The sequence below is a fragment of the Leptosomus discolor genome, chromosome 8 (genome assembly GCF_034619465.1).
Source record: "Leptosomus discolor isolate bLepDis1 chromosome 8, bLepDis1.hap2, whole genome shotgun sequence".
In the NCBI taxonomy this organism is placed as follows: domain Eukaryota; kingdom Metazoa; phylum Chordata; class Aves; order Leptosomiformes; family Leptosomidae; genus Leptosomus; species Leptosomus discolor.
Window position 1 is genome coordinate 11,204,696 of NC_141398.1, and position 21,473 is coordinate 11,226,168.

Below are 21,473 nucleotides of genomic sequence, written 5' to 3' on the forward strand. Positions count from 1 at the left end.
AGACTCTCTTCTTCCAAAACTGACATTTGAGGTCAACTACTTCATTCCAAAACAGGGTGATGACTCTATTTAGTAATCCAGTTCCTTTCTATTTGCAGCTCCTGAATGCAGGAATGATCAGCAGAATGAAATCCTTCTGTGTCACCTAAGCCAAGTGTTTCTAGTCAGCTTAATCTTCCATCTCAACTTTAAGGCAGCCTCTTTTAAGGAGAATGATGAAAAAATTTACAAGTCTAAATAACCTACAGAACACCACAAAACTTCTCAAATGAGTGTAATTGCCTTTCTCTAGAAAGGACAAAGAGTTCATATGTGGGGCCTTAAAAGCTGCTTTCTAGGCTTCAATGAACACATGCCAATTCCTCCACCTTCTTATCAGAGAGGCAACAACTGCCCAAGTCACAGGGTGTGTGGGGCACGTGGAGGTATCACAAAGCTGAGATGCATGGGAAGCAAAAGTTAAATACAGCATGCATAAAGTATGTGAATAACCCCATTCTAGGTACTGAATATTGTGTATGCTTGGGCATTTTATATCATTAGGGCTGTTAACAATCAATCTGTGTTTCTGTGGGCTGGTATACCAGTAGAAGAAATAAGAATGTGTGATGACATCTCTGCATTTTAAGCATTGAGATTTTTGTTAGTTTGAGTATATTAAAATAATGCTAGACCCCATTTAATATTCAGTCCTTTTCGCTCAGTCTACAAAGAGGGATGCTTAAATAAGGCAAATTAACTGTTTTTAAGTGCTTTGCAGGCTCAGGACTGAAGACATGGACATTGCAGAAAGAAGATGAAAACCCCTATATGCTTAGATGTGGGATGCTCAAAAATGATCACTTAAGCAACGGTCTTTTAATTCTAAATGTTTCTTTAAGCTTTTCGCTCTGAAGAGTGTGCAATGCTAGGAATGGCAGAGAAAAACATGCATTTACTACTCTTAAAATGAAGTTCCTCAGAACTTTGTAAACGTACTGGATAATGATTATAAGGTCTGCACACTGTTACATATGTGGGGTGTATCTGTCATTTATCTGCGGTGAGATTTCTGACATGAAGAGAAAAAAGGCCATTAAAAAGAAATTCATCTGGCTTACCAACAAAACACAGCAATGAGCAAGTAGTGGTTAGTGACTGGTCAACAGCAGAAAATAAAAAAAAAAAAAAAAGGCTCATGCCTGGAAATGATTATTTACATCATCAATCATAGTCCAGAAGCAAAAAGGGGAAAAATGAAAAAGATCTGTACACAGAAGCAGGCAATTCATACAACAAATCAAAGCATATTATACGCCAATGCAGCTCTCAGATGAATCCAAGCGATTGTGATGGGAGCTTTAAAAGAACACCTTGGGGGCAGAAATCAGCCCTCTATTAAGCCATTTGTAATGAACTAATGACGTAACCTCATTTCTCATGCAGCAATCACCACGTCATACAGACACCGTTTAAAAAAACTAAGCATTGCAGAGCCTGGAGTGAGACAGGAGATGATACAGGGGTTTTCGGGCGTTCCTCTCTCCCCTTTCAGGAATAACAATGACTTCCTGTGAGGTGGGGAAGTGACTTTCTCATGCCATGAAATGGGATGTCTAAAATGCCGTTTTTCTTTGGTTTATGACAGGATGAATGGAAGACCACAGCTTTGCAGGACAAACACAAAGTGAAAGCAGCCTTGTCTTGTTTTCCTCTCCTACAACCAGACCAACCCTCTCGGTTTCTACTGTGAGAACTGTTCACTGTGTGAAAATCACATATAATTATGCAGCTAGAAAAGAGGACAGGATAGGACCTAGAGATTATAGGGCATTAAAGGATCAAACTTCTTTAGTCTCAAGTGCCTCTTGAGATGGTGTCATTGCACCTTTGCCAAGGGCCCCAACCACAGACCTATTAGATACTCCCCAGTTTTGAGTGCCTTTCTCTCCTGTTCTTTCAGAAATCACTGAAACATACAGGTTTGGTTTCAATTAAATTTTTAGGGTTTTTTCCATTGCAAAACACAAAACAAAAATATTTCACTGGAAATTTGCCATCAGTCTGTGTCCAGAACAGGAATTATGCTTCACTTTCAAAGATTTACACTAAGATTTGTTTTTTTTTTTCTCTCTTCAAATTGTGCAGTTTCATTGTATTCAACCTGCTGCTGCTTTTATTAACCTTTCCTAAATGCTGGTATCTTACAGGACTCCAGCCAAATGAACATCATCAGTACATGTAGACCTGTCTTCTGTGCCTGGGTAAAGATTGTGATTATATTATCTTAGATAAGGTATAAAACACTTAGATTCCGAGAAACTACAGTAACTTGAGAAGCAATTTCTGCTAAAACTCATGCTAGCATGTAATGTGCTACCGAACAGCTTTTGATGAGGAACAGACCTTTTTCTTCTCTTTTTTCTTCTACAAACATGCACCTCAAGTTGTTTATATATAGCAAGGGTTTTCTAGCATTTTCGTGTTACAGATCATAGATTAAGATTGTGTAGTAAAGTCTGTTCCTTTCATTAGATAACATAACTTTGGTTGGCCAGATACTAAACTAGCCATATAGAAAAAAAAAAATTAAAAAAAATACTATGGCATGTAAAATGTCATTCTAATGCAACTTAGCATCTGGAAACATACTGTCTGACTAGACAATTTTTCAGGAGCTACTGCAAATGCATGACCTGAAGGTCTGTAGGTCATGGTCAAAGTAGTTTAAGAGTATGTCACGCTGTTTAAACAAGAGGAGTCTTTAGAAATTAGTCATATGTCTATTAAATAAAATGTCCATTTATGATGAGTAGAATGAATGAAAAATAACCTTGTCTCTTTTGAACACTACCCTGATGATCTGTTCAGCAACAGACATAACAGTGATATTTCATGTTTTGGCAATAGGAAGACAAGTAGATAATGAGCAACAAGATATTAAACCACAGAGAATTAGAATTCCACATAATAGATTAATTTGCAAACTAAAATTGATCACAAGAACAAAGGGGTGTGCCTACATAGGAGAAATATGATTAAGGCCATTTGGAACCTTTTTTTTTTATGATAGAAGAGTTGCATGCTGAGACTTCCCACCAGCCCTCTACATTGATATATGATGTCAGCCTTGAACTACGCTGTCCTCAACAGTGGTCACTGGGCTGAACCTCTGGCAACAGGAAAGGTTTGGGAAAGCAGCAGTTTCAGCAACTTCTTTTCCTTGGGCAGGGCCAAGTTGCTATTTCCTTTGCTGTGTTCCAAAAAACTGGAAGAGGAAAAGAGTTTTTACGAACTTAATTGCAGACAGGACTTTATCTTCTCTCCCCTCTCCAAAATCCCCTTCATATCACGCTGTTTTAGCTTTTGTTATGCAGCTGAGTGACACCTTGGTTTGTGAAGGAATCTAATGTCATACAATGTCATGGGACTCAAGACAAAAGACAATCAATTTTAAAGAGAGAAGGGAATAGATAACCTGTTACTAAGGTAAGTTACTGATGTGTTACTTATCTCACGCAAAGCATTTAAGGATGTGAAAGCCATCTACAATTAATCAAGTCATGCAACAGTTCTATGAAGCATGCTGTGATTCATCACATTTGACATACGGGAAAGTTGAAGTACTGAACTTAAAAGGCAAATTGAAGATGTAATGTTGCATCTTATTTCCTTTTTTAAGCCTCAAAGGAAATATTTGACTAACGTGTGTTCTCATAAATATTTTGAATTCCAAACACAGGCTTTAGATTTAAGATTAAATCACTAGCACATCATTTTCATGAGTGATTAGAAACTACGTAGAAGGAAGTCCCCTTGCTCCACATCAATTTTCTGTACCAAATCACTTTCTTTGAGACCCACCTCCTATCATAGCCAGACCTCTGATTTAAACAGGCTGGCCTGTAGGTGATGCAAAAAAGAATCTCCTCATGACAACGGTAGAGAGTGCTTCACAACCTTCAGACCTGCAGTATGTTTTATATGGGAGCTGTGTTCAAAGCAGCATCGCAAAACTTCAGCGCCTTCATGAAGTTAGTTTTCCTCCTGGTGAATGCACAGAATGGCTCAGGTGGAGCTCTGAGATGACCGTGTCCCTGTCTGTGAAAGTCATCACCAACAAAACATGTGGGTCTGCTGAATTATGGTCAGACAGAAATAAACAGAGAAATAAGGAAACTATTGGAGTACCTTCTCTCAGAGCCTCCTTACAAAATTAGACCCACTGAAGCATGCGACAGTCATGAGGAGCACTCCATTTTCACCCTTGTTTCCTTAGACAGCTGTGCTGTCCCTCCCACGGTCCACTTGTAGACTAACTCTTCCCTGTAACTATGGGATCTGCCTACTAAATCCAGTCATATTTGACAGTAATTGAACTATGCTCCTACACAAATTGAAAACTGCATTACAAAAGAGCCCAAGTCAGCAGTCTTATAAGAGAAAAGGAAGTTTCCAGCCATTTTGAAAGGGAGCCAGCTAGAAAATTAGTCCTCATGTAGCCTTCCACCAGCCACACACCGCGGGCTGACAGTTGTACCAAAGACAGGCACAGGACACACAGTAGGACTGGTGGTACCAAGATCATGTGTGATGGGAAGGAAAAAGCAAGGAAGGAGAAGAACAAAGATAACAAATTGCTTCATTAGTTCTACTGCTCATGAAACAACTTGCTAGAGTTAGTGGCCTTGGCAATGTCCTGTTTAAATAATACCAAGGTTGAGTTCAAGGGCCCTAGGGGAAAAACTATTTGAGTCTGCAAGTACAGTGGAAAACTACTTTGTTATTATTCTGTGGTTTTATGCACGTGAAATTTGTTCTTTCAACAGTTCCATTAAAAAATACTCATATTAAATACCAAAACTATGGCAGGGTTTAAATAACTTCACCTGAAAACCCCTGTAGTTTAATGATATGGTTGGCAGTCCTTCCCTGACACTGTACAATCTCATAGACAACATTTCAACAGCAAAAACTCAAAATCAAAATAACCTCTGTATAAAATATGTGGAAATGGTTGAAGACAGTGTGTTAACAAAGAGTCCAAACTATAATATATTACCTATTGCAACATCTTTCTTAAGCAAGTAATTGTTAACAGGTTATCCTTTTTAGGCACCCTAAAAAGCAACATATTAGTAGTCTGAACTATTGAAATAATGAAACTGCCGAAAGAACAAATATCATACATAAAACCATGGAATACACCCACCACAAACTCTTCTTGAAAGAATAACTAATAAAGTAAAACTAGAAAAAGTAGATATATATGTATATATTCCACTTACTACTGGAACAGTAAGAGTACTAGTATTTTGCTGTATGTATAGACTGAAGATTTTTCTCTATTCTCAAACTTCTGAGTATTACCAGGCACAAAAAGGAACTCAAAAGCAGTGGTTTGACTGCAAAACCAGACCCATTTATTTACCTTTGGATAACTTGCCAAATAAAGTTAATGAATAAAGCTGCTTTCTGAGGAGCACCTAAACATAATGGAAGCGGTCACATTTCTCCAGCCATCATCTATTTGTCACATCTTTCCCAGTCTGGAAAAGGTGGCTATCCTCAAGTCCAGTTCACATCATCAGTATAGTCCAGATGCTTTTTTCTAAATCCACAGGACACCATGTTGAAAACAAAAATGTAACTAAGCCCAGACACATTCCCAGCTTCCCATGTGATGGGTTTCTGAGCTGAGTGGCAGAACCTTCCACACAGCTAGTATTGAGAAACCTGACTTATCGGGGCACAAGTCACTGCATATCAGTTAAACCACTCCTTAATTACATAGCCCTAGGACTTTCACATTATTCTAACTCCCTCCTTCCTTGAAAGAGGACAGTGATGGAGATATTTTAAGTTTTGGCCTTTATAATTGCTAGTAGGTATGTAACTTCTGCACACAGCTGGAGAATGACAAGATTGCATGATGTTATTATGGTAGACAACAGTACTCTCATATGACAGTGATAACTATTTTCTAAGAGATACAAAGTCCAGTATTCAAGGAGATAACGTAGTTCCCCTGTCTCAAGCTATCTCCTTCCTCTGACTTCTATCAACCAAACTCATCACAGTGATTATCTAGTTTTGGTATAACAGAGCAGTCCTACATACGTTAAGATTCAGATGTCCACATAGATGCCTAAAACGTACTTTTCAGTTCACAAGTCACCTGAAGACAAGACCTTTTACACAGTGAGGTTCTAATAGCTCTCGACATACCAGGTGTGGTCTGGGATTACAGTAAACATCTGTGATGCTGTAGTTTAAGTGACTTAATTTTCCCAAGCACTGACGAGAATACTGAGTGGCTTGCTAATGAACCACCTATGACTCACAGAATTTGTGCTTCAGTTCCTCAGGAGTACCACAGCAATAGCAATCCTTGGTTTCAGTCTAGTTTGACAGCAGACTGAAAGGGTTAGAAACATGGGGTTTTATACAGCAGACTCAGGACATGGCTATGATAAGTATTCAAGGCTAGGAAACTCATTTTCAAAACTGACTGTTCCAGCACAGCTTCTGAACTCACACATCTATGTGTGTAAAAGTCTCCCTACAGCCTACCTTCCCAGAAATCTGGATGTGCAGCTCAAAGGTGAGCCTGGACTAGGTTCCTTATCTCCCAAGTGAGATAACAGCCCTAGAAGTACCGCAGAGAATCCTCCAAACTTACCTGAAATGTGACTATTTTTGCTACAGGCCTAAAAATATCAAACAGCAACGTGTTAAGACAATTGAAATAAAATATATGCCTGTATACCCCTAGGAGGCTGTAGCTACCAAGCTACAAGTAGTTTTGCAGCAGTACTGGCCAGGACAGAGGAGCAGCTAGCAGAGCAGCAGAGCCCAAATTTTTCTTCCTTTGACCCTTCTCAGTGATCCTTCTCATTTGACAAAGCAACTGCACAGTCAGATCTGCCTTTATTGTGGCATTATTTAATGCTCATTTCAGTTTCATTATTGTCAGAATGAAACATATTTGAGATGTAGTATTTGAGAATTATTCAGCATCTGGGACTTGTATAGTTTTTAGCCAAGTAATTGCCACAGTCATTCAAAGTGCTGAACTCACAGAAGCATGAGATCATAATCAGTAGTGATTTGACTTGCATCATAGATCAGTTTTGGGCTGTTGCTTCAGCTCTTTGGGAGCAGTATAGACAGACAGAGAGGGAGAAGAAAAAAAAAAAACCCTAAGCCTTTCTTTTTCCTGAAGTACCCACAACAGATTACTTCCACTTTCTTCTGAAGTCAAGAGTAACTGCAGGCAAAATCAGTAAATACAGTGATGCCCTAACAAGGTGCAGCAGTTCACAAAAGCAGTAAAATAAACTGCTGCAGAACATGATGCTTTGTATCCCAGAAAGCTCAACTGAAATGCATGGCAGTAGCTGTGTAATGTCTGATAGGGATTGGTTCCTATGGGTTTAGCCAAAAGCAAATGTAATTGAGTTTTGAACCTTTCAAGTCACTAGAGTACAACTTTTTAAGAGGTGAGTTTATTGAGAGTACCAAAATCATACTGAGCTCCTACTCTTGGTGTTATCTTGCCTGCTTTTAGAAAACATTTCATGCTAGACTCTCACAGCACTTGACAAGGAACATTTACTTAAACATCTAAAGAGTTTCATAAAAGAGATGAGAAGTATCATGGAGCAGCTGCGGGAAGGGCATGAAAGATATTACCACAGCAATCATGGAAATACCAGAAAAAAAGTATTTTTTTTTTAATTTTCCAAATTTTCCAAGGTACTGCATAGGCACATTTCCTTTCACAAAAGTAAAATGTCTCACAATATCTGAAATAATATTTTAGGTGTCCACATATGGATTTAGTTGTATAGTTCTTGGCTCTGAATAATAATAACAATAATAATATACTTTTCTCAATGCTACAGAGCAAATTAAGAGCCTTGATAGCCAGTCGCCCACTTTAACCAGGAAAGAACCTGGAAGGCACTGGATTTCAGCCTTGCTGCCAGAGATCTCCCTGTACTGCCTCTGAGTACTAAAGCAGATCTGCCTACATGCACAATGCCAAACTAAAAATATTTGCAAGCTGAAAGTCCTACTACTCCTCCCTATTACCGAGAGTCATGCTCCTTCTAACCCAGGCGTCCACAGTATAATTCACAGGAGGACCAGCGCTGCTCTAGTTCAGCATAACCAACTACAGCTTGTGCTCTACAATCACCTCTTTAACTGCAGCCCTGAATATTTCCTTCGAGCTCCTAGACAGCCCCCCACAAGCGGGTGTTGCCAGAGCCTTTCGTATCCACCTGTTTAGGATGGCAGGGTGAAGGCTAAAAGGCAATTTAAGGTATGGAGATGAACAAAGTTAATCAAGTAACAAAGCAAAGGCAACAGATTGCTACAGTTTCACAAATAAATACTTCATATTTGCAGTCCAAAAGCAAGCTCATGTTCTGGTCCGCCTACAAAAGCAAATATGTAAAACAACCACTTTTAAAAAAGGAGGCAGCCAGCAGCTGCAGATTAACTATTTTCTCACATGGCTTCCCCAGCTGCACGGGTGAGGCCAGGCTGTGCTCGCTGGGCTCTCTGAAATCCATGCTCTGGCAGTATTCCTCAGCAGGCTGCTGGGCAATCTCCCCCAGGCACCTTGGACTAACGCAGACCAGAGCATAAATTGCAAGCAAATTAATGCCATCACTCTGATTAAGCTAGGTGCGTTACAAAATACATAGGCCCGAAGAGCACAACTCCAGAGCACAAAACTGAAGATGTATTTCACCAGATATGCAGAGAGATTAATTGGCTGCGTCAGGCTACAAATATCCAATCCTAAAGGGTAACAGCCGCCTGAGGGAAGGACAGCACAACTCAGCTCGTATCAGTGACCTGTGCTAGGTATTAGGTGGGACAGCTGTTTTAAAGCACACACTCCTGCTCAACATGGTATGCTCCCAGCAGCATTTTGCTCCAGTGTTGGCCTCACTCTGTTTATTCATATCCATCTGCATCTGCTAGGTGGAGCTGTGGGATGGCTTTTCTAAGGCAGAAAAGGCAGATTGCCTTTTTTTTTTTTGTTCCCTTCAGTGCTATTTTTTTCCTTCTACGTGAGAACAGCTGCGGTGTTTTCTGCGCCTTGGTCATACAAGATGTGTCCTGTCTGGTCTCCTTTCTTGTTCTTGCTGCAGGCACGCGGTGGCCACCACTGATGATGATGCTTCTCCAGAGCAGTCAGAGACAATGCACATGTGCCAGCATTCGTCTGCATGCATCCACACCCATGCAGGAAAGCAGGAACCTCAGATTGAGGCAGGAGGTATCAACATCTACTTCAAAAATTTCCAAATTTTCGTTTTCCTTTGGTTCTAAAGATATAGGGCACTTAAGCAAACTATTTTTACTTACAAAGCAGGATTTAAAATTAAATCAGACACAAAAATTAATAGCGTGGTTTCAAAGGAAAGGGTAAGTCTAAAACCTCCTGAAGCTCTGACAAGTGAAACATCTCCCTCTTTTTCTCTCAAACAACAGCTCACTTCCATGAGCAAAGGCGACCTACTGCAAAAACTTTAGATGGCAACCCTCTGAAAGGGAAGGTAATGGGAAGGATGCTTTTTTAGGCTTCATTTTTGTTCTGAAACTAAAGAATAATCGAAATGGCAGGATTCTATTAGTGCTTTAACATCCGTAGTATCATGACTGGTGCAGACTGGGATCGAGCTATTCAGACCTGTCAAAACATGTCGTACTAATGACCTGTAGGTAAAGGCAGTCTGGTGATGTCCATCTGTTCCACATAACTTCATGTCGGTTTAGCCAAAGATGACGAACAATCCTAACCCACCCTTCTGAGCAAAGGGGAAGAAAAACAAAGCAACCCCCTAGATGAGTAATTGCAGTATTACTGCCTCAGGTGATGACATCAGGAAAATCTTGCGCTCGGTTTTCAGATCCTGTCCCGTGGCCCAACGCCTTGGGACACACTAAGCACTCGCTGTTCCTATACAAAACCCACCCTTGTAAAAGGCAAGGCTATCCTCTCTGACAGATACTGCAATTTCTACTTAGTGAATTGACATTTTCTGTCTGATGCTCTGCCCTGAATGTAGATCTTCCACTGTCAGAAACCAAACTTGGGCATTCACGTTGCATCCCCACATCAGAAGGGGATGACAAGAAAATGAGAAGGGACGTCATGCAGGCCAGCAATGAAAGCTGAAGTACAACATGATCCTAAGCAGGTTTGGCACAAATCTCACCATCAGACCCACAGCTAGTGCAGACATCCATCTGCGCAAATCACCAGGCAGTGCAGATCTGGAAGCAAACCTATCTTCAGGTGGTCTGTCAGCTTTCCCCCTACAGCCATGCAGAATCCTTACTACAGGGGGCTCTACAGTTCCCCTGTGCATGGCAGAGTGCCCCAACAGACATCTCATATGAGGAAAGGATGTATATGAGGAAGCTGAACGCAATGAAGACAACAAAAAGAAGCAGTGACCTGAGCATAGAGCACTGCGAACCACAGAGTGTTGGTGATGCAGAAGAGAAAAAAAATATGAAATGGAATTCTGTTCTCCCTATTTAAAGGAAAATCAGGTAAACAGAAACTCAGCCCACATGGGATTAGCGATTTTCAGGCAATTCCATACATTAATATCTGCAGTGGTCTCTTGTCCCATTTTGCTCTTTCCATTTACATTCTGCAAGAAAGGCTGACATAGGCAAAGCTCGACTGGGGAAGCATTCAAACTGTGAGTTAGCAAAGTGCAGCATTTCCCTCCAAAATCATAACAAGAAAATGCTTAGACAACAACACAGTGAAATTTAAAGTGCAGTGGAGAAAAAAATGGCTTCTGAGAGAAGGCTTTAATTTTTTTACTAAACTAAAGGAGGAAGCAGCTACACACTGCTAGAAACAAAAACGACAAAGCATACATTTGCTACAGTTCTGTCTCTTTTAATAAGAGGAGGAAATTCAAAAATAAAAGGGACCAATCCATAAAAATTCCATGCTGGCTGAGGTATTAACATTATTTTTTATATTGAACACCACATTCTTGTTTTTCATTAATGTAGTCTTCAAAAAGGAAAACAGTAGAGAGATAGAGGGGGGCAAACCAGGAAGCATCTGAACTCCTTGTTCGATTGCTGTGATCAAAGAGGATCAGAAGATGGAATGAGAGTACACAGCATGTCCAGATGAGACTCATTTCAGTGTATCATGGGAGCCAGCTAGAGAACCTGCGGGTACGCTGGCAATTATTCTGAAAAGACTTTATATGGCATAAACTACTATTAGAGGACTGTGGGGGAAAAAAAAAAAAAAAAAAGTATCAGAGAACCTTTCTTTTGATCTCGATCTTATGAAAAGTAATTGAAGTCCACACATTTTACCAGACATGTTCCTTCCTAAGAACCAGTCTTGTAACTGAGGAGACCATCATAAAAAACTACGAGGTAACCACGATGAATCCTATGGAAGTAACCTGGTAAGAGACCTGAACTGTTTGCAACTCAAAGGTTCCTTGGGGTGCACTACGTGCTGAATATAAAGCCACCACATATGTTTTGGTGGTTTCTAGTTTTGATACAGCACATTTTTACTGTCATCCAACTACCTTCAGCTAGTAGCTGTTGCTTTAAAGAGCAACTATATCTAAATAAAGGAACGATAAACATTTTTGAGTGATGCCAGAAGGACAGATATGGTAACAATTAGTATTAGGTTCAACTTTCACCTATGTATTTGTCTTCAACACATATAATCTGTCCTTCCCCTCCCTCATGTTCTTCCCCCAGGGCTCTAAAATCCAAATACCAATTTTCCAGATGACGAACCAGGGCTCAACGGGATTTGGAAACTGGTTCAAGAATGTGCCTGGAAGCTGGATTCAGCCTGCATCTCCCAATGTATGGACGCCCCCCGCCCCCCGAGCTGGGCCATTCTTCCAGGCTAAGCTACAAGCAAAACAGTGGTATATTAACTGCTGTGTTGGCTGAACTGTCTCGGATCTGGTTTACATGACACTGTGAAAAATGTTGGATACCACCTTCTTTCCTGCAGGCAGGATTCCACTACTGCACTATATATATGGCAACCAGGACAGAGAAGAATTTAAGACGAAAAATAAAGGCAATGTGGTATTGACTACTTCCGTTTGTTTCAAGAAGTTTCCAAAAAGATGGGACATTCAGAAAAAAAATGGAGAGAGAACATTATGCAGCACAGCTCAGCAGAAAAAGATGGATCCTATACGTCTCACATCAGTAGACACAGAGTACACAGCAGATTCAATTCATACTTTTAGAGAAGCATGAGATATTTGCCCAGCCAAAAATTTGAACAGACTTGCTGTGGAATTTCTGCTGTCACTTCCTCACAAACTGTACTAGCATTTTTGCAAAATCCTGTAAAAAGGATTCACACCAACAGTGCAGTTCTCAATAATCTTTAATAGCAATTCAACAATCATCAAAATAGAGGTGAAAGGAAGAAGCAACTTGGTAACAAACTCTGAGTCTCCAAAAGCTTACTGTAAACAGTGAGCAAAATGAAGCAATTAACGAAAGCATCCTACCCATATCCTATAAATTAATTAAATTATGCTTGTCACAATGAATATTGCAGAGTATTCTGATAAATACGTAAGGTAAACTCAAAGCTCTCTTAAGACAAGGAAAGGCTACCTACAGTCTTCAAATCTGGGGGAATACATAAAAATTAACCATAATGCCTTTCAACAATCATAAAAACCCAGAAGGTGTTTCCTTCCTATAGAATTGCAGGAGTCATCTCAGCACACACATCCCCCCTCATGCTTTCTGCTGGCAGAACAACCAAAAGCTCTGTCTAAAACTCAGGACACTGAATCAAGCCTCATGAGATCTGGATGCTAGGTTTGTTTCTTATACCTGTCTCACTATGCAGAGAGAAGAGGAATATTATTTGGCAGTAAGAACAGGTGAGGTACTGGTACTTGCCACTTTCTGGAAACATATCCATTTTCTATGGTGCATTTCCTTACTTTTCACATTCTCACCTGTACCACGCATGGCACAGACATGGGCCCCACTCTCCACGATTCAAGGTCTCATTGCATGAAAGTACATCTGATCTCGCACCTGGAGGGACTTGCCCAGTGGCTTGCTGAAATGGGGATACAAGGACAGTAAAAAGACTATTTGCTACTGACATGAGCCTACAACTTTGATTTTTGATATCCATTTAACTGATGAGTGTAAATACATAAACCAGAATCGGCCATCCAATAGACTGGCACAACAGCTAGTTTAACATACAGCCATATTTGATAATGCACGTGGTGGTATCAAACTGAAAATTACTTCCAAAATGTTCTTCCAACATCAGAAGCTGTTGAATTTGGCAGGACAAAGTATTAGTCTTGGAGAACAGGGCTCAAGGGAGCAAGGAAGGATTACCAATGGGCTTCTCACCAGGATGCCTACACTTAAGGCCACAACTAGGTACCTGCATGAAGATGCACTACCTGTGAAGCCTGCATCCTAGGTCTGAGACAGTGCTAAAAACCTCACATAACTGGACATCAACATGACTGAGCAGACCAGACCAAAGGGAAATGATTATGACAAAAAAATGAGGAAATTCAGAGGAAGTACTTAATTGAGAAGCATTACATGGACTTTTCACATATGCTTATTTTAACTATTAAATAGATTTAAAAAACTACATCACTTGACCTTGGCTAAAGGTCTGAGCTAACAAATTTGAGTTTGGTGGCATTTCAGTAACTGACTATCCACCAGAAGAACTTTCCCCACTCTTCATCAAAACTTTCTAACAGCCCACATGCCCTCCACCAAGCACCATAGCCACTGCCAGGAAAGATCCATCCCTGTATCACCCAAGAGCAACAGAGACCAGAAAATAGGCAACCCTGCAAACTGAAGCGTTATGCATCAGAGTTCATGGAAAGTGCTTCCAGAAAAGGTTCAGACATATCTGCTTATCTTAATTTTAAAACACTCCTTAAAATGCAGCTTACTAAACTCCTGACTTTGGTCTGATGATATTTCTACCTTGCAAAATGATAACTTAGCTATTCCAAAAGCATAATGACAGCTATGTTTTTATATTGGCCAAGTTGATTTCTGTGTTTAGATATGCTTAAAAATCTCAGTTGTGTACTATAAGCTTGAATGATAGCCAGCTGCTTTTTATCCTCAGAGCAACTCTTTCCTATCTCTTCACTCTTTTCCATCTGAAAACTTATGGTTGAAAGTGTTCTATTTTTCTTCTTCAGGCAATTGATTTTACAGTCAAAGCATGCTGGAAAAAGTAGGGTCCATTTTCTTCAGTCTCATCCCTCAACACAGACAAATTTTCCAACTGTACCTTCTCCTTTCACAAGAATGCTGGATGTAATGCTTGTTAGAAAACACTACTAGCTAACAAAAAATACTAATAGCTAGGGCCTGAGGCACAATAATTTGCTTATAAATGTGAACGGTAACAGGTCTGTGACACTGAACTACCGTAGTGAGAGAGACCAAGGTAATTCTAAAAGCTAGAACTGGCTTTTGGGTTGTTTTTCAGGTGTTCTTCCCCCTACCTAATTCTAGTATAACACTTGCTTTTTTCTGTCTTCGTGCCTTTCCTTTACAACAAGAAATTTGTACATCTGCATAGACTTATAGTATTTTCTGGAAATATTTGCACATACTTCACTCACCACTAAGAGGACATTTTTTTCATACAGATTTGAACAGATGAGACTGAGTGAAAAGCTGGGCCTGAACATTTGCCACATTGTTGGCAGTTAATCATTACATTTTCTCATTCTCTACTTCAAACGAGTTGAAATCAGATCTCTGATACGATGTGGGGGAACTGTGTGTTTTCTACTATCGCCTTAATCTACAAGAGTTTATTTTGAACACAGAAAAATGGGTATTTACCCCTCCAAAATACTCAGAAGTGAATGCAACAGACGGAGCTACAGGAACAGTCGTTGCTGCAGGACTGGACTACTGCAAACTCTCACGTTTGATGGAACAATTCCACAAATACAGAAATGCAGTTGGTAAAGAACAGCAGCACTCATATTCGTCTGTCTGCCGAGTTGGACAGACCAAAGCCAGCACATTCGTAGTCTGCACTGGCTGGCGTATCGTATTCCAAGTTTATTGCAACATCCTGATCCTTATCTTCAAAGTGCTAATTAAATGCAATTCAAAATAAACTCCGTTCATGCAACAGTGCCGTTACAGTTTCTCAGTAAGAGGAGGGAAGCTCTCTGACAACCTGGGCGAGCATTGGCTCAAGCCCTTGAGAGGCAGGAAACAGGAAAGTTCCTATAAATCCAGGATTTTGTTTCTCCCTCACACAACAATTTTCATAACAATAGTTCAATGGCCAAATGCACAGCAGATTAAATGTAAGAGCCAGCTGCTAAGCTGACATCAATGTTCAGAGTTTCCCTGAACTCAAAGCAGCCAGACCTGTTCACCACAGCTCAAGGTCTCGAGCACAGGGCAGCCCTGGGTGAGACCGCACTGATTTTAAGGCTTGAGGGGAGATCTCAGCTTTGCTCTGAACTCTTCCAGGAAGCACAGGAGCCTGAAAGCCTGTGAGACTGACACCTAACTGACATTTCTACCTGGGCTAGACCTGAAAACAGAACAAAACCACAGGCTTATTAGAGCTGCGGCTGGAGGTAAGGGAGATGATGAAATCTATATAGCTTGTGCATTAGCTGTATGTGGGGTCTCATTTGTCAGAGGCTGCCAGACAGTTTGTTAACCATCAAGGCAGCAGACTGGGAAGAAGACACCATGTGGAACTAATCACAGTAGATCCCCAAGCTGTGTAATTTTTCCTGGATTATTGATCCTTTCGGCTGTCCAGCTTTTCTAGATCATCTTCCAAACGCGTTAAGAATAAAGCACAGGACAGTTCTACAGCATAACCTCCTGCTCACAAAGATCAGGCATATTCCTGTGTATATTCATGCTCATCATCCAGGCAATGTTAATTCAGAGTAGGTCACCCATACACACAGTGATTTGCAAAACCTATCGCTGGAAAAATTATGAGATGTAAATACACTGTATTTCCTAGACCCTCAACAAGACAGTATACCATCCAGTTTTGGTGGTGATTTAATTCAACATGCTTCAGGCTTTAGTACTACTAATGATACTCTTTTAGGCCTATTCATATCTGTTAAGGCCCTTACATTTGTAAATTTCTCCATGACTGCAAACCTGTTTGTGGTATACATTTGTAGACCCACTTTAACATCTATTTGCATAAGATCTGGCAAGAATTTTATTGAGGAAAAGCACAAATTCAAGTTATATGGTATTCTCTACTCTGCTTATGACTTCAGTTGAGTACATGCATAAATGACTTGTGAAACGGAGACTGATTTAATCAAGTTCTTAAACTGAGTATTTCCCTCTACATATCTTAAATGATTTGTTTTCAAAAGCAATTTTAGTGCTTTTTGTGACTAAGAATATTTCTCTCAAAATTCTCATGAAATGACTTACCAACCATCTGCATGTTTTAACATGTCACTGGCACCATGCAGGAAAAGCAGCTCTACTGGACTTTCCTTTCAAAATCAACAAATTCACCCACTATGACTATGTTCTGTTTGAATGTTGAGGGTTTCTTCCTTTTATTCTTCGTTTGGATTGAACTACATTTTAAAATATTCGAAAAAGTTGTTACTTCAATACCAAGGGAAGCAAAAGATTCACATAAGGCACAGTGAACAACTTGCTAGTTAAAGTTCACATTTAACCTTGCAATCTAGGACCCAGACAAAAGTAAAGTAGAAAAAAAAAAATTAAAACAAGATGTGAGATAGGAATCTTTAATCAACCTCATTGTATCAGCCTGGGCCCAGCATTCCACCCTGTCTTCTGAAGTTACCCAGCACCACTTTGAAAATGGATTACTTTCCACTGAAAACAATGCCAAAAAGGGGTTTTAGCTCCCCTGGGGGAAATTAGAACAGCCTGGATCATCAAATGGGAAAAAATAATCATTATCAGTAGCAGTCAGAAATTTGGGGAAAGAAAAGGTGAAACCAGACTCAGGTTTTGGACCACTTAATGCCTTAGATGTCCCTTTAAAGATCAAGGTGGCATGAAAAAAAGCCTGTGGGTTTGTGATGCAAAGGAACATTTGCTTGTCTAGTGGACGATATAAACAATTGGGGTGTTGCCAAGATGTATTGTTTAGAAATGTACTTTTTGTAAACACTCGGTAGCTAGTCCTGGAGAGGGTAAGGCACTGACACAGCATTGCACACTTTCTATTACCAGGTCAGAGGGACTACCAACGCATATGAAAGATAATATATAGATTATGACATATATGCTAACAGATGAAAAATACATTACTTAATGTATTAAAAAATACAGGACTTAATATGGCTTAGTGCACATATGTCCCTTGTTTTGGGTAGGAGAAATTTTCCAACAGCCCTTGCCATCACCGTCAAACCAAGACTCTACCTGCCAGTGATCCACCACAGAGCTCCGCCGGGCTGGGGCGTGCCAGCTACCAGCACAAACAAATGCATCAGGTCCCTTCACAATGAGGCTAAATAGACCTTGCGAGACAACGCAGAAACTTAACTGCAGCTTCAGCAGCTGGCAGAAGCACCGAGGAAGTGGTGAAATATCATTTCCCAGATGACGCGAGGCGGAAACACGTGTGTTACGGCCTGTAGTCAGTTAAGGCAACATCCTTGACACGTTAGTTTATGCACTTCAAAAAAAAAAAAAAAAATTAAGGAGCAATTCTGAAATCACTGTTAACTAACATTCATTGACTCCTAGTTTGTCATTTAAAAAGCAAACTAGCCTGCGTTAATGTTCCATGCTGCCAATGAATGCTAAAAGAAAACTTGGTTGACACAGATATTTCCTATCTATATAACTTCTAGCTTATATAAGATGGTCAGAGCCCTGGCCCTCCTGTAGCCCTCTTTAGCACTCCTCCAGCAGTACACTGCTGACCTCAGTTATGTATTGAGGTTCTCTGGAAGGCAAGAGCATGTAACCATACACCTATAATTAAGTGCATACTTGGATGCTTTGTTAAACAGGGAAAGGCTGATGAATTGCTGCCTATATAACTAATGATGAAGTAGTAGTAATGTACACTTAAATTGGGATTATGCCGCAAACGTTTTATGCCAGGGATGTATTAGCTATTGATGACTGGAAAGCAGACTACAGCCAGCCTGTGAAAGGCCATTGACACACACTGGTGCGGTCACATGTGGTTGGATGTGTCTTGCAAAGGACCAGCAGTGGTCCTAAGAGTCTGGGATGTGCTGATAATGCTCTTCTCTTTAAATAAGATGGCAGAAGAAGGGTACTGCTAACTTCAAATTCCAATCTAGTGCCTATATAATACCAATCTGAAACAGAAGGCTCTTTCTGCCCACTAACAAATGAGTCATCTACGGTTAACTTTTATCCTGGTTTGGTTGGGATAGAATCCCAGCCCAGCCATGCCAGGCAGGCCGTTAGCAGTTTCCAGTCAGCCAGGGCAGCTGACCTGAGTGAGCTACAGGGGTAGCCCATCCCATCATGTCATGGTCATTATAAAGGGGGAAGGCTGGCTGAGGAAGGGGAGCTCCTGTGGGATTCCTCCTGCTCCTGAGGACTGCTCTCCTGCTGATTGTGACTGTATTGATTGTTGCATATTCATTTGGCTGAGTATAACTTTGTATGCCTTTGTTGGTATTGGTGTTGTTTTGCTAAATCTGTTTCGCTTAACCCATGGGTCTACTCTCCTTTTCCCAATTCCCCTTCTTGGCTGGGGAGTGATCACTGGTTTATAGGGCAACTGTTATAGTTTAGCCCTAGATATAGGTTAAATGTAGACACTTTCTTCCTGCTTTTCAGTTCCTCATCCTGACACACCACTGGTGCCTCTTACCCAGCATAAGGACAGCAGCATCAGTGCAGTCACACTATTGGAATTTTAATCACCTCCGTAGTAACTTTATCCAGAGCAAATTTTGACAACAGCGATAAAATTATCAGCAACTTCTAATAATCCATCTATATAAGCACTCATTGATGCTCAGAGGGGTAAAACTGCAGCAGAACCAACAGTAGTAAGGAATATAATGGTAACAATCTATACAGTCTTTCATTAAATGGCTTATAGTCCCCTCTTTCACTATTTTTAAAATTTATTTCCCACCTCCTTCCCCTATTCCTGTACAGAAGTATCGCCAGGTGCATAAAGTGATCTTGGAGCTGGGTACTAGTGTTACAGCTGTTGCAGTGCCAGACCCTCAGGTCCTCTGCTGAATGTGTGTGTGGCAGTGGACAAGCACATGCAATAATACACCACTCCAAGTGAGCAAGGGTGATGGAGCTAGCAGCCCTACACAAATAGAGCAGAGCAAGTAATAGTGAAGGGTCAAAACCGTTATAGGATTTGACCAAAAAAAGCCAAAAAAACCCACAACAGTAGAAAAGATTCAACAACCTCCACAGCTGAGTATATTAAACCTGGTCAGAGCTTTTGAGAAGGCAAGAAACCATGTGTCACAGCTGAATGATCGTATCCCTCCTGCATTCTATTAGAGGGATTTGTCCCAACACTTAATTGGCAATTTCACTATTCTTTTTCTGTTCACCAGTGTTAACATATTTTTCGCTGCCTTTGCTGCCGAGAAGGCACCAGCATAGCGGGGCTCTGAATTAGACTGTAGGTGCATTGCAGACTCCAGGGGTTCATTTTTCACAGAAAGTCAAAACCACCTTTAAGTGCATAAAGCAGCTGTGTCACCACACTCTGATAGTAAGCCTGCCACATCTTTAGTTAACTTCTGGCACACAGACAGGCACTTAGATCTCTTCCAAGACAGTCAAAGAATAATGAAAAAGCAACTTTGATGCTACCTGAAACCAAACTATTCAAAGCACATTGCCTGCATTCCTCAGCTGCAGGCACAGAGCCAGGACATGGAGATAATCATTCAGGCTAGCTATGGGGGAGGGAGAAAGGAGCTTAAGGACCCAAGACCTGAAGTACCCTGGTCAAGAAAATCTAGACAGAATTTAATCTGCAAGGTAGCAATACAGTCGTGTTTCTTCCCCATCCCACTCCCATTAGGTGCATTAGAGAATTAATCAGATGTGGCAGGTTTTTTTTCTTTTTTGCTTGTCTCTTACCTGTTCCACAGAAAATGAGGATCTATACCAAGCAAACCATTTCTCTCTCATCTTGCACCACTTTTCCAACCATGGCCAATGTTCCCTGTTCCAAGGGAGCAAGCTGCCCAGCATAATCCCCAGACAACAGGGGGAAATGTTTCTCCTCATCTTTCTCCCAATCAGGAACTATGCCTTGCAGGCCTAAGATTTGATAACCATAATTATCTTACTTTTATGTACCTACCAATACAGTTCATCAACCCAAGATAAATCAGTTCTTTCAACGCTGCAGAATCTGTTCTTTGACTCGATAATCCACTGCAGCAGTGAAGTTTTTACATTGTTGAAAAAAAAAAACATGGTGGTTAAAAAAGGCCCCTGGGACACCAAGCTCTTTCTCCTTGTGTTATAAAGGCTATCAGGGGAAAGGGGGAGCAGCAGAAAATCTGTCACTACAGTATCCAACAGCAACTTTCTGCAACTCAGCCACTTGAGGAAAAGTTCCTGGAAATTTCTTAGTAATTCTAACAATGGATTCAACTCCACCAATTACATCAACTTCTGAGTTGTTAATAATAGCTAATATACTGTGTTCTGGCTACTGTGTCACACAGATCTATCCCAAGCAGGTCTACATGGCAAAAGCAGCAGCAGTCCCTGCAGGCCTTAATAAACTTCCTAAAGTTGGAGAGCCAACAGACTGGAGAATGGTGTATTTGTGGCTTTACCTACCCTATGGCCCCTTAGGATGCGGCGCCAGCAGAATCTGGGTTCTGCTTCCTTTTCAACTTCCAGCAAAGATGGCTTTAAAAGTGGGTTGTGCACTACATAAATCACCACTCCACCGGAGAAGACCAACGCAAGTGGTATATATTCTGACCTTCAGTTTTTGCCTCCCTGTATGTAGGGACCAACAAAGAATCCCCTGTAGGCAGGTACCAGACTTGTCTTCTTGGGCTCTTCAAGCACAAGAAGACTTGACATTAGGAAGCATTTCTTTACAGAGAGGGTGGTCAAACAGTGGAACAGGCTTCCTAGAGAGGTGGTTGATGCCCCAAGCCTGTCAGTGTTTAAGAGGCTTTTGGAAAATGCTCTTAATAATGTGCTTAAACTTTTGGTCAGCCCTGGAGTGGCCAGGCAGCTGGACCCGATGAACGTTGTAGGTCCCTTCCAACTGAAACAGTCTGTTCTAAGAAGGAAGTCACTCTGAATTGTTCTCACTCAGTACTCAGCAAATTTGACTAGTGTAGAATAGTGAAACTGTAGAAAAGGTTTTGCATTCATAGAATGCAAAAGGGAAAAAAAGTCCCTCTAAAAAGTGGTTCTAAAGA

The 21,473-nt window shown here is 40.7% G+C and overlaps 1 protein-coding gene across 4 annotated transcripts in view; it reads right to left on the bottom strand.

Annotated features, from left to right (window-relative positions):
• Window positions 1–21,473, bottom strand: part of FHOD3 (formin homology 2 domain containing 3) — a 386,715-nt gene that overhangs the window by 135,315 nt on the left and 229,927 nt on the right. The window lies entirely within an intron of this gene.